Source organism: Excalfactoria chinensis, chromosome 1, assembly GCF_039878825.1.
Source record: "Excalfactoria chinensis isolate bCotChi1 chromosome 1, bCotChi1.hap2, whole genome shotgun sequence".
Taxonomy (NCBI): Eukaryota; Metazoa; Chordata; class Aves; order Galliformes; family Phasianidae; genus Excalfactoria; species Excalfactoria chinensis.
Window position 1 is genome coordinate 6,658,499 of NC_092825.1, and position 13,660 is coordinate 6,672,158.

General features: G+C 45.4%; 1 protein-coding gene across 3 annotated transcripts in view; it reads right to left on the reverse strand.

Annotated features, from left to right (window-relative positions):
* Positions 1 to 5,458, reverse strand: part of FAM107B (family with sequence similarity 107 member B) — a 57,383-nt gene extending 51,925 nt beyond the window's left edge. For 2 of the 3 annotated variants that reach the window (XM_072358705.1, XM_072358721.1), the window contains exon 1: positions 5,251 to 5,458. The gene's annotated coding sequence lies outside the window, so the exon portion shown is untranslated. Of the gene's footprint in view, positions 1 to 3,287; positions 3,403 to 5,250 lie in introns of all 3 variants that reach the window. The other variant, XM_072358712.1, reaches the window with a different exon arrangement.
* Positions 5,459 to 13,660: the final 8,202 nt, after the last annotated feature.

The window sequence follows — 13,660 nt, forward strand, 5'->3', positions numbered from 1 at the left end:
GCTCAAAGAATAAATAACTCTTACCTTATTTAGACTGACTGCATTTGTGCTCCTTGCTCTCACCATGAAACTAGCATCCTCGTTCCATCAAAGTAAGCTGATGACTTGCTAAAGACTTTGTTAATTGCAAGCTAGACAATATCTATACTAGAACTCAAACTGCACCAAGCCACAACAAACCCTGCCCTGTTAGCTTTAGGTCCAAGGCAAAAGAATAGAAGTGAATACTAAGCTGAAATGTGTCCATTGGACTGTATCATACCTTTAAATCACAAGCATCCCAAAATCTCAGTGACTTGTTCTTTGATAGTCATAACTTGGAAACACTGAATTCTCACCTGTGATCTTCCTGCCCTTCATCAGTGAAACATTATAAACTAAACACAAAGCAGACTGCAAGCTCAAAACGTTCTGAAACTAAACTTCAGACCATAAGAAATTGCAATTCTAACAGCCAACAAAGCTTTAGTTCAACCTTCTGTATTCCCAGTGCCATGAGACACAAACACAGCAGGTATCCTGTAATGTTTTTGGGTTCTGTGGCAAGAAGGAAATGGTTCTGTTAGACCACGTCCTTTCCTCACAGATGTTAGCAATCCCTGCTCACAGAATCACTATGAGAACCCTGCTACAAGAGAATGACCCCAGCTGCCCCTGCTGCCACACGCTGCACACAACCCTTGGCACTAAGACCAGCAAAGTGTGTGACTTCACACAGCAGACTGCACAAAGCAACAGGACCTACAGAAAGTACCTTCAAGGAGGGTCAGGAGCCTCATCTCTCATGGTAGGATCTGCACTCACATCATCTATCCGAGTCAAAGGGGCCACAGTGAGGCAGTCATGGTCTCACCAGAACATTCCTGGCTCTGCAGGGCTTCCACTTCTCTTCTGTTGGCTCTTGCTCACCTGCAATGGGCTGAAGGAGCACCCCAGAAATTCATCTGGAGAAATGTCTGTGAAAACCACACCCACCGTTCAAAGGAAGATGCAGAAAGGAGAAGAAAAATGTTTGTTTTCTCCCTCCTGTATGTGCTGAATGTCCTTGTTTAAAGACTCATCGGTACAAACATCTCCTGTTTGCCATGATCTAACAACAAGCAATATGCACGCTGGTAGTGGCTAACTTCTTCAACCAGTTGCATCACAGACACAAAACCAAACTGATTTTCACACCTCTGTGCTCAGACAGTTTGTACTGCACTTCTCCACACTCCACTCGCTTTGTGTGGTGGGAGGAAGCTCTTGCATTTTAGCACCAAACAGCTGTTCAAGGTACAAGTTTGAGCTCTTACACCACTGCACGTTGCCTGTGCAATCCCAGAAAAGCCATTTACTTGTTTGTGTGCTTTTATTCCCCACCTGCAAAGGAAAGGTGCCTTCCTCACTGCAGAAGGACACAGCACTTTTCTGCTTAAGCGTGGTTTTAGAAGGGTTAATATAACTGAGGTACGGGGACAAGTCTGACGAAACACGCAAGACATGGAAAGAGGAAACACCACAGAGAAATGTGGTTCTAGCCAGATGACTTATCCTTCTCTTTCATACCAAACTCACACCTCCCCATTCAGGTTATTATACAACCAGTTTCCTTTCTACAGACAAACCATTCCGTTGGCTGCATTAGAAATAAACATTAAAGCCTCAACTTCTACGCTCTGCGGGTACATTAATGCAAAAAAGTTTCAGGCCTTCCAACATCATCTTGAGCTTCAAACCATACTTGCACTGGTACTCAAGACTCAACGCTGTAGCTATGGCCAAACCACAATAAACTTTTGACTAGTCAGTGAACTGGAGAAGTATTAAGCACTTTTTTTTCTTCCATAGAATCACCAAGGTTGGAAAAGACCTCCAAGATCATCCAGTCCAACTGTCCACCTATCACCAATATTGCCCTCTACACCATGACCATCAGTAGAACATCTAAGCATTTCTTGAACACCTCCAGGGATGGGGACTCCATCAACTCCATGTAATAGACGGATGATCACTCTTTCAGAGAAGTTTTTCCTAAATTCCAAGTTGAATCTCCCCTGCTGCAACTTGAGGCCATTCCCTCTAGTCCTATAGCTTGCTACTTGGGAACAGAGGCTGACCCCCACCTCACCACAACCTCCAGCTCTTTTTCCTTTGCAGTCTCCCATCTGCTCTGCCCCAAGCCTATAGCATTGCCCAGGGTTGTCGTAGCCAAAGTGCAGGACCCAGCACTTGGTCCTGTTGAGCCCAGTGGCCTCAGCCCAGTGATCCACCTGTCCAAATTCCTCTGTAGGACCATCCTACCCTCAGGGAGATCAACACAACTTGGTGTTATCTGCAAACTTACTGAGGGTGTATTTAATACTCTCATACAGGCCATCAGTAAAGAAACTGGACAGGACAGGCCTAGTACTGACCCCCTGGAAAACATCACTCATGACCAGTTACCAGCTGGATTTAACTCCATTCACCATCACTCTCTGAGCCCGGCCCTCCAGCCAGTTCTTTACCCTGCAAAGAATGTACCTGTCCAAGCCATGGGCCTCCCACTGAACTTAGACAGTATGTGCAACTTGCTCTTTAATGCTTGTTTTTTCCAAAAATGTCTGAATAGCATCAGCTGGAAGTTGTGTCTGACGTGCTCTTTTTTTTTGTACTTACGCTGTGAAAACAGACAGATCCAAAGTCGAACTGTACAAAACTGTCAGATAGAAAAATGAATCAAAGATTCTGTAAAGCTGAGCACTGAAGCTTGCTGTCTTTCAAACAACCACCACAGTGCCAGACAGCTTAGAGTCAGACAAACGTATTTAGTAGGGTTACATGCACACAAAGATAACATCATTCTGTTCGATTAAACCATGTTTTGAAGCTTTGTTGGATCCAAACATCTATCAAGGCCAATTTCTAGTGTAACAGTTCCATTCTTCTTCCCACAACTATTAAACAAGAACCTTTGCTTCTCTCCCTACTACTTTCTTCTTTTGCTCCAATTTTTCGATGATTTTTCTTTCCTTACTAACATTATGTTACTGATGTCTAGATGTGGTGCTGAGAAAACAGAACTGGTTTTGATTAACATAGCGCTGAATAAAAATGCAGTGAATTCCCCCCACACACCCTGATCCGCTCACTCAGTCTATCTCAAGCCTGGCTGTTACACTATGTGACTCTGGCAAACAATCTGCCACTTCAGCAAATGCACTGACCATAACTACCACACAAATCAGCTTGTAAAGAAGAGGCATGTGCATGTGTGAATAATGAAAGATGTCCAAACTGCAGCTGCCATGCAGTTTGTCACTTACCTAGTAGGGCAGTGTTACTGTAGGACAGCTCAATACAGCTGCTCTCAAAACCCTCCCGTGCTCACAGTTCAGAGAAACTCCTTAATTTTGAAGAGAGGAAAAAAAGGGGCCAAGACTGAAAAAGAAGGAAGATTGTAAACCAAGGGATACAGGATCTGCAGCAGAAAGGGGAGAGCAAATGGGAGAGTATTTAGATCTGATTATAAGCGGGTCCCCACCTTCACCCCTAACTTTCAGGGAGAGCCAGCCTAACGCTTTAATTACTGATGCTTAATGACACTTAAATGCTGGAGGTAAAATAGCAACATTACTCACAGGCATTTTAGACCCTGAAAAATACCAGTGACACTTCACCTGCCAAAACCATCCCTGGCAAAACTCCACTGACATCAGCGGAGCTTCACTAACCATGAAATAGGCTGATAGTTGCTTTAAGACAATGAAAGCTTTGTCCTAGGAGATATAGGGTATTCATGTTGTTCTTAATAAAGCCCGACAAACAATCACTTATTGTTAGTGAGCAAACATCACTGACAATAAGCAAGCAGCTACCAGATTCGCTGTATACACTGCCTGTCCATACATTGCTGGGAAAACAGCCATCAATAAAGGAAGAGATTCGCACTCAATTCGTGTTAGGGTGAGACTGCAGACTATCAGCTTCTCCAGTTGCCCACAAGATCCACAAGTTACTTCCATTTTAACAACGTTCTTCCATGCTCCAACTCCCCTGCAATGAACAGGGACACCTACAGCCAGACCAGGTGCTCAGGGCTCTGTCCAGCCTGACCCCGAATGTCTCCATGGACAGGACATCCACCACCTCTCTATGCAACCTGTTCCAGGGCCTCACTGCCCACATTGTAAAGCAACTTCTTCCCTGTACCCAATCTAAACCTCCCCTCTTTTAGCACAAAACCATTTCCTACCACAACAGACCCTGCTAACGAGACTGTCCCCTTTGCTCTCATACCCTCCCAAGTGTCCTACAAATGTGCCCTGAACTTGCAGAACCAGCTCCAACCAAGACAGAACGCAGTGCTGACATACAGCTTAATGAGTCCTGGCAGAAGGAAACAAATAACGAAGTAACAGAGACTTACATACCACCCCTTACTCATCTGAACACACAAGAATCACACAGCTGTAGGGACTGGAAGGGACCTGTTGAGATGGAGTCCATCCTCCCTGCTAAAGCAGGCTCCCTACAGCAGATCACACAGGAAAGCATCCAGATGGCTCTCGAATATCTCCAGAGGAGATCTCACAACCTCTCTGGGCAGCCTGTTCTCCTCCATCTACCCCTGAAGCCACACTGTCCATTCGTACCATCCTTCAACCCAACGTGTAGGAAGATCTGGGCATTTGGACTAGCAACACACTGGAGGACTGAGACATTTAGACTTCGAGGGCTATTCGGGGAAACCCTGACTGAAACCAAGTGGGAGGAATGGGAGCACAGAGTGCGCAGAGCCTGCTCTCACTCCTTAGTAAAGATGGGTACGGATGCGGCCGCTCTGCACACTTCGGACATGAGAAGTTCAGCCGCAGTCGCTGCCCTGAGCCGTGCAGGAGGTGCGGGAGGCTCCCTGCCATCACAGCGCCGTGCTGCCCCTCGGCCATCCCCTCCCTCCTCCCCAGCCCCACACGCTCGGGCGGCCACCCCCAGCCCACGGGCTCCTCCTGGAGAGAACAAAAGTTGTTTCACAGAGGAAACCCTTCCATTAAACCAAAATCAGGAGGAAATTTCCCGTTATGGGCAAAGCCACCATCCAGGCTCCAGCGCCTGCTCGGGCAGGAGCTCTCCCAGCTCTCTGCGTGCCCCAAGAGCGTCGGGCATCTTCTATTCCCGCTCAGCTCCGCGTTCCCGATCACACCTACGGGCGGGCAGACGGAGCTCCGCAGGAGCGCCTCCCCCAGCTCAGCCAACCCGCCTTTGTGTGCAGACAGACGCTACACCTACCTCACCGGGGCGGCTCTCCGCGGGGAACGAGGGGAAACAGACCCCGAGACGGGAGGACGGATGGAAGGAGGCCGCGCAATACCCGCCCGCTCGCCGAGTGCCGGCTCAGCCCCGCCACACGCGCGGCTCCGTCCCGGCCTCGCCTGAGGGAGCGGCGGGGCGGGGCGGGCCGGGGGCGGGTCTGCCGCTGAGTCACCGCCGGGGCGGCCCCGGGCTCGAGCCCCGCGTTGTCTTTGTTGTCAGGAGGAGGAACGAGGGGGAAACGGCGAAAGAAAGGGAAAAAAAGGGGTTGAAAGAGACAGAGGGGAGGGAGGGGGCAGGACGGGCTGCCCGCGGGGCTGGAGTCTGCCCTGAGCGCTGGGCTGTCTCCATCCGCTCTGAGGGCAGCGGGACGGGCTCCGGGAGCGGGACGGGCTCCTGTAGGCGCAGCGCTCGTGGTTCCATCGCGGCTGGTTTCCGAACGCGTGCCGAGGGCGGTAGGCCGCCCAGTGAGCTCGTTCACCTGCGAGTGACTCTTTTCCTGCTGGAAGAGGAGCTTCCAAGTGCGTTTTTAACTCCCTCGTTTGCGTTTCTGTTCCCTTCTGTCCAAATCTGAAGCTCCGCTTTGTCCCCCCTGGATATTCCCACTAGAGAGGAATTAGGATCCCCATTATGTGAGCAGACACGTCCAGGCACTACCAAGGTACAGAAGACAGGCTCGGATTGCTCTGCAGTTCATCCCTATGGTGCTCTGTGCCCCAAAGTCTGTCTCATAGCAAGAAATAAGTGACAGAGACAGGACAGACTGGAACACCGCTCAGTGTGTGGATGTTTGGAGTATGAGCCCCAAAAATGACCTTTGGGGATGAAATGTATGTTTATATATTGCTGTACGTACTTGGATTAAATCAGCTTCTTTTGTATATTATTATATCACCGGGCTTATTTTGAGTTTCTTCATGACTTGCATCATGGCACAGTGACAGAAGCATCTTGAATCATCCCAGGGATGGAAAGCTGCTGGCCCTGTCAGGCTGCTTGAGGAGCCAAGTAATGTTAAACATCCAATGTCATGGGCTCCCCAGAAACCCCAGCCCCAAAAAGTCTCTGTTGGAAGGATAGTGGGCACTCAGCAGGTGGTGCTGTTTCCACTGAGCCTGCCTTACATAATCCACTGCCCCTACACATCCAAGGGAAATCAGTGGGTAGGGAGAAGTGTTTCCTGTGGGGAAAGGCTGAAATCCTGAGTGCTGGCATGTATTAAAAGACTACTCAGGTCTTTGTGTGCAGCTGTTCTATCACTAGGAAAAAAAAATGGCAGCCACGAAGTACCTGTGTGAAACGTGGCAAATGGATGAAAACCAGCACGTGTGTGTTGATGCTCTCAGTTCTGGTGCCATGGAAGTCTGTTGTCAAGTGCCAACTGTTGCAATCAGAGCTATGCTGAGGAACTGTCATGAAGTCAATATCAGCACTGCAAGCTGGGCACCTGTTTGTCTTGTCTGTGTTCATAGTTTTTGAGCCCTGACTTTGACCTGACTCATACCCCAGGTGTGTATTTCATCACAGGAGTGATATGTGTGAGGCACATTTCTTCCTGTATGTAAAGCCCGTGGTTACTATAGAGAGAAGAACCTCATAAAAATTGATTCTTTTTAATTAAATGCAGTAAGTGATGTGCCTAGACAGATGAGAGAGTATCAGTATTGAATGCTGAGTTCCCTGTTCTGTGAACAGCCTTCTCTTTGGAATGTGCAAGGAAGGTGTATTTACCAGAGACGTGCAAACAGTGAGGAAAGAAAATGAACAGCAAAGGCAGCTGGAATGCTGGATTTCCCTATCTTTTGCATTCCTGACCTTACTGACCTCTCCATATCATTTTTGTATTTCAGCATTAACCATTCGTATTCTAAGGACGCTTTGTAGTCCTCATCAAGTTTTATCTCCATTGCTTTAGACACTGCACAGGCAGTTGTCCATGCTCTGAAATCTGGCACTTTACATCAATGTTTCCCAGCCCATTCTGAGCTCAGACAGCTATTTGTGCTGCAATATGTACAATTTCCCCAACATATACTGCATATCCACACCTTTAAACAATATAAAACACTGCGCTGACACTGCCAACAATTTCTGTGTACCTTGCCACAGGCATTTTGCATGGTGATAGCTGGCTTGTTCCAGTGATACATTCAGTTTGAAGAGTGTGGTTATGTTTCACGTACTGTCAGCCTGTGCTCCATTAAATGATTGTAACGTCACACAGCTATAGGGTTATATCCAGGTTGAAAAACATTGCTGTACACACACGAGAAAGCCAAAAAGTTGGGAGAGAGAGGCAGAAAGTTGAAAGTGCTCACCAAGAACACATCTGGAGACCAATGATGGCAGAGATCAACAGGTTATCTTAGTTTCTTACTTGGTGCCTTACACAAGACAGTGTCAGTTGATAAGCCTTGAGTCAGACATCTCGCAAGTAATTTAAGGGGCAGGTCTGTGTCGTGTGGTTGTCTGGTTTTGGTGGAATAGCTGCTTGGTAAGCCTGGGTCTGGAGAAGCTGAATCACTTTAGCTCTGCTCCAGCCCATAACTGAGGAAGAAGGACTGGTGAGGAGTTAGTTTTGTCTCCCAGTCACCAGCCACTCAGGTTCCTAGGGTTGCCCTTCTTTCATTAAGGCACGCAGTGTGTGCCTCATGGCACTTGACCACAAGAAAATCACAGAGCATGGTCCACGTGATGAGGAAATTTAACCACAACTGTGTTTTACTCACGACAAGCCTTCCACCAGCACTGGCTGCGCTAAAACTCCAGGAGGAGGTTGAGAAAACCTCAGGGGTCTTTCTAGATGAAAAGCACTGTATAAACGTAAGACATTACTATTAGATTTTAAATGAAAAGCACTGTACTGGAATCCAAACCATGAATAAACTTGCTGCACTTTAGAACAACTCTCAGAGAGGACGAGGCTCTGGAAACACTCAACAAGATAAATCCCCTTTTTATTAATATCATAGCCAAAAATATATAGCAATTCTATTACATAAGTTTCAAAGAATTGGTTTTGGCATTTTGGTACCTTATGAATGAAATCTATTTTGTATTTTAATTGCCTGTTGCTGTTTATATTTCTTTTCAGCCAAACTTCAGAATTAAAAGCAAAATCATCCTTTTACTACGAGAGTTCTCCTCTTTGCAGAGCAGGGACTGCATCTTCCTCCATGCTTGCACCATACCTGGCCTCTGAGTGTTACCATAATGTAATCTGAAATAATAATAGTAGCTTTTTCGTGTATGGCAGAAGCAAAGTGGATTAGAGCCATCTGCTGTGGGATTCCCCTTGCTTAATTTTAGCTGTCTGAAAGCAGACGTCTGGTCTAAGCAGGTCATATAGGGTAGGTGAGAGATGGGGGAGAGAGATTTGTGCCTCCTACCTTAGGTGTCTATTCCAGAACTGGATAAATTCCTTCTGGAAGTGCCTCTGCTGCTTTACAAAAGGCAGCAGCTTGACAAGCTTCAGCTAGTTGCCTTCCTCATAAATTCTTTAGTTGTGTGTAATTCCTTTCCCCCAAAGTGGCAAAACGCCTCCCCATTACCTACTTTCATTTATAAATATGAGATGAGCGCTGCTCATCTAGTAGATAACGTGCAGAAGCACCGATTGTACGAGAAAGTGGTTTTCTGTGCTGAAAATTATTCATTTACAGAGTTGTTTGTTTTCTTCCTAGAGTTTTTCCTTTAATTTAAGCAAAGTAAACCAACTGGAATGCAAGTTGCCATAAAGACTTTTGGAGAACGTTTGAAGAAACATCTGCTTTGTGCAGAGATGTGTAAATACATATGGGAGCTGAACAACACAATGCTCAGTTTGCAGTTCTCTATACACAAAACCACGGGCACAGAAGGGATTTCCTCCAAGTTTTCCTGCGTGTTAATAATGAGGATCAGGATGCCACCTTTGTTTCCTCCTCTTCTGAATACACAGTGAAAGGAAATGATTCTGGATCGAATCACAGGGAGCAGTGGAAAAAAAGCAGTACTTTCCACACTGGCACTCAGGAGTTTAATTATCCAGCATGCTGCATCTTTATGGAAGAAGGAGGCAGATAAATCCCATATGTTAATAGCTGCCCCCCTGTGGCTGACCCCTGGCTCAAATATTCCATATTGTGATTAACGTGGCATGGTTGGATCCAAAGTATGATCATTCCCCAGGCTGTAGGGGGGGAAGGAGGATTTTATTTACCTTCCAACCACAGAATTTCATTTGATCACTCTTTTGGAGACTGTTTTCTCCCTGCCTTTTTATCAGCTGCCTTGAAGATCTGTTCTGCTCTCCCTAAACTAGGATTCTTGATTTCTACTTTCTCCTCCAGCCTCTGCTACTGGCTGGGCAGTCTGCGATAAATCATTTTACCTCATGTTCTGATCTCAGAACAACAAAAATCACTGACTCATTTGATGACACAGCTTGAAATCTGCAGATAGGAAACCATAAAGAAGTTCATCTCTAAACGAAATCAAGTACTGACCTTTAGAATCTGGAGCTAGGTCAGAAACTCATTGCTGCACATGGATCATGGCTTTGTGGGCACCTTCACCCCTTAGCTTGCAATTCATATGTGCCCACTGATTCAGTTTGTAGTCTCACATCCTAGACACTTTTGATCATTCTAATACCATAAATAACCATCAATACCGCTAATTACTGTCCCTGACGCAGCAAAGCAGGCATCGAGATCTCCATCCCCATGTATCAGTTTCATCCTGAAGGCACACGGTCTTTCTGTGAACATACATGCACCTCATGCATTACAAATATGCAGTGCATAGTATTTACAGCACTTTTCTGGGGAAATGAGATCCTCAGACATCTGATAATAGGTGAGCTCGGAGCTGTGATACTGAGCATGTAACAGATTCACAGCATGCCCCTGGCGTCTGCTCTAGACTTAAAGCCTTGAGATGCAATGATTAATAATGCCAGAATTCCTCTCTGTTTGACTCTAGAGAAAACACAGAAGATGTTGTCCACATTAAAGCCGCTGCAAAAATTCCCACATCCTTCAAACAAGTTTAGATTGAGCTCTCGTTTCTGCTTTCCTCTTAGATGGGATGAAGCAGCAAAGCCTGATGAAGGCCTAGGAGCTGCTCCTGCTCCCATGGAGATCACAAGAAATAATGCCTGTACAGGGCCTACAAAGTTGTGCCCAGCTGTCTTCCCAGGGATGACGGAAAGGTCTATAAAAATACAGCTGTAAAAACTGGAAAGACAGGAAAACGTGACACGAAGCCCGTGAGAAGCTCTGTCCCTGTCTCCAATTAGGACACATCTGGATTGATACGCGGGCTGCATTTTTGTTGTTTTTTTTTTTTACATTTCCAAGCTATTTTATTTACTGAATATGACGGGCTACTAACAGACTGTACTCAGGGTGGCCTTAGAGAGATAACCTTGTGTCATTTCCCACATAAAGCAAGTAAGTCTTTTTTCCTCCATGATAAGAAAGACAGACAGATGTCCTCCATCCTCTAAATCATAAAGCAGAAACGCAGAATCATGAAGGTTGGAAATGACCGCTAAGATCATTTAGTCCAACCATCAACCCATCAACTACATGTAAGTAGCTTTTTTCTGTATTTTATGTAATAATAATTGAACTCCAAAGACTTTCCACCAACCTCACGCACACTTAGAGAACACATTGGTTCAGAATCTACAGCATCTTCCATTGCATGATCTCAAAGTGCTGGTGAGGCCTAACAACTCTTGGAAGTCAATAAGCACGTCTTTTCCAGCATGCTTACTGCCATAATACATCCGCATGTCTACTTTAGAAATGAGTAAACAGAAGATTTTCTGCTTCAGAGAAACTGAAGTTAATTGGAACCTCAGAGTCCCCCACATTTGAATATAAAATAAAGCAGGAAGAAGAAGGGAAAGAAAACATTGTGTTTGCTGATACATGATATTTAAAAGCAGAAAGTTTCATCTCTAGGTGTTGAATTCCCAGTATTTCTGTGGGGTTTCCTGAGCAGGACCATGAGCATGTCACCCAGAAACCCTTTATGTGAGAGTTACAATAATGAAGCTCAACTGTTTTTCCATAAAGTCATAGAACAAGAGAAAAATCCAAGGGATGACAGATGACTTGGAGTGATAGAGTTGGCAGACACCCAGGTCAACACACTGAGTTTACAACAGTATTGGCAGTAGGGAGCTCCAATTGCTGACTATCCAAGTCACAGAAAGGTTGCACGCTACAGCCCGTGTCCATCACAGAACTGGTTCAGATGTGTGACCTGCTTATGGCAGCTCTCTGGCTTGGGTGAGTCTCAGGCACTCATGCTGAAATTCTGCCTGCCTTATCTCTGGCACTGCATTCTACCAGTGCAGCCTGATGTAGTGGTTGGTCAACCCTGCCCAAGGCATGGGGATTGTAGCTCAGTGATCTTTAAGTCCCTTCCAACCTAAGCCATTCCGTGATTCCACGATCCTTTGATTCTGCTAATTCTAGGGTCATACTTTCAGGGGAAGTTGTGCTAAAATGAGTTAAAATTCTCTCTGATTCTTTCTCAGTGAGTCATTGATCAGGGGAATACTTGTCTTGTTCTTCTAGACACGTGGGAAAGACTGTGGGAAGAAACTGAAGGACAGAGTAAATGTGTTAGCATCCCAAGGGAAAGCAGAGCCTTGGCCATAACCTGCACTTCCACCCATGGCTTCAAAGTCAAGCAACAGTGGGTTGTGTATGATCAAGAAAGAAACCATGGGAAACATTGCCTCAGAGCCTTCTACAGTGGATTGTGAAGACATAGTGTGAACACATTCCAGCTTAGTCAGCTTCTGTTCTCAGCTGAGCCCGGAGTTACCAATTCTAATACAAATAATAATAAAAAATTATGACAGGGACATAAGCAATTAATAGAAATAGGTTGTTGACATTGTTCTGCTTTCCTACTTGAAATAAATCATTATTCCATGCTTAACTTCTTGTTTTTATTTTTTTCCACCCCCTGTGGTTTAGCAGCCAGCTGGCATTCCTTATAAAGAAACCTGCAGGTTGATTGAGGCTGTGGCTACCCTGATGTCCTCTGAGGCTTTCTTATTGACTGGCCATACCTTAGATAAGGGTGCCAGTAGGCTATAGCTCTGCTTGAGAGCATCTGCCTCAGGGCTGCCCTCCCCTCATTATAAAACCTGATCTAATCCTGCATGTCTCTTCAATTACTGGAGAGCTCAATTCAAGAAGTGGCTTCCCTGGTGAACATGAAATGAGATAAGCTATTCCTAAGTAGGGTAAACATGAATACCCAAGAGTGAAACTAAGCATTTCCAGGACAGTCTTCTTCTGATTTCTATGTGCTTTCTAACTAAATAACATATCACCACTCCTGTTAGTGTTGACTTATTTCACCACAGAAAAGTACGTTCCAAATTGGATGTCCTTACACTTGTCAGTGGAACTACTTGTAAGTATTTCTGCCTGCAAGAGCTACGTTTGTGACAATTCAGGTGATAGGAAATGTACTAAATAAGCCACTTGCTTTAGATCCTCCAATCTGCCATGAAAAGCCTTGGGAGATGCTTAATCTCTGTGCCAGGATACAGGAAAGACATTTCATTTGGGAGATCGATGAATGTCAGATAGCAAATGGAAAAGGAAGAAGCTTATCTTGCCATTTTAGGCAGATGAATGATGTCCTGGACTGGAGGATGAGTTCAACACCTCAGTACTGATGGAGACAAGTTGTTCTGTTTATAGCTCTCAAGTACCTGATGAAGTTGGAGCCATTGAGACAGCTGCCATCGCTGTCTGTGACCAGCCACACACGTAATAACACGAATGGACAGCTTTGCAGGTCCTGCCTGAGCTCCAGCCCATCTTAAACCTCACCACTGTGAGAACCCTTCCACTGGTGATAGCAACAAGTAGCGTGTTGTGTTAATACAAATCTAATGGGTATGCTTCATCACTAGTAGATAGTCGTTCTTTATTTACAGCTTCGTATTTTCTTCTGGATAAACAGAAAGAAACAGAAGAATTTCTTTCATTCAAGGGGCAAATTTGCATCTACCAACAAGATCAATGGAAACAGTGAAGCCTGACCAAGGTCATATGCCAATTTGTCCCAGTATAACATTAGTGAATTAGTGCATTAGAAACCCAGTTTCTAAAGTTCTGTGTTCCCTGCACAGCATTTATTTCTGTCTAAGGGAAGTTTGTTATTCTACCTCAAAATATAGGGTGAATTTTGACATATGGTGAGAAACAAATATGCAGTCTCATTGCTGCCAACATCTATGTGTGCTATTTATTAGATCACACATTAGCGCTGAGGAGAGTAAGACTGTTTGGGATGCCAGATGATAGACAGAGGAGCACATGTGGGGATATGGTGGAACTCTTAGACCACCTTTTCTCAGCCAGAG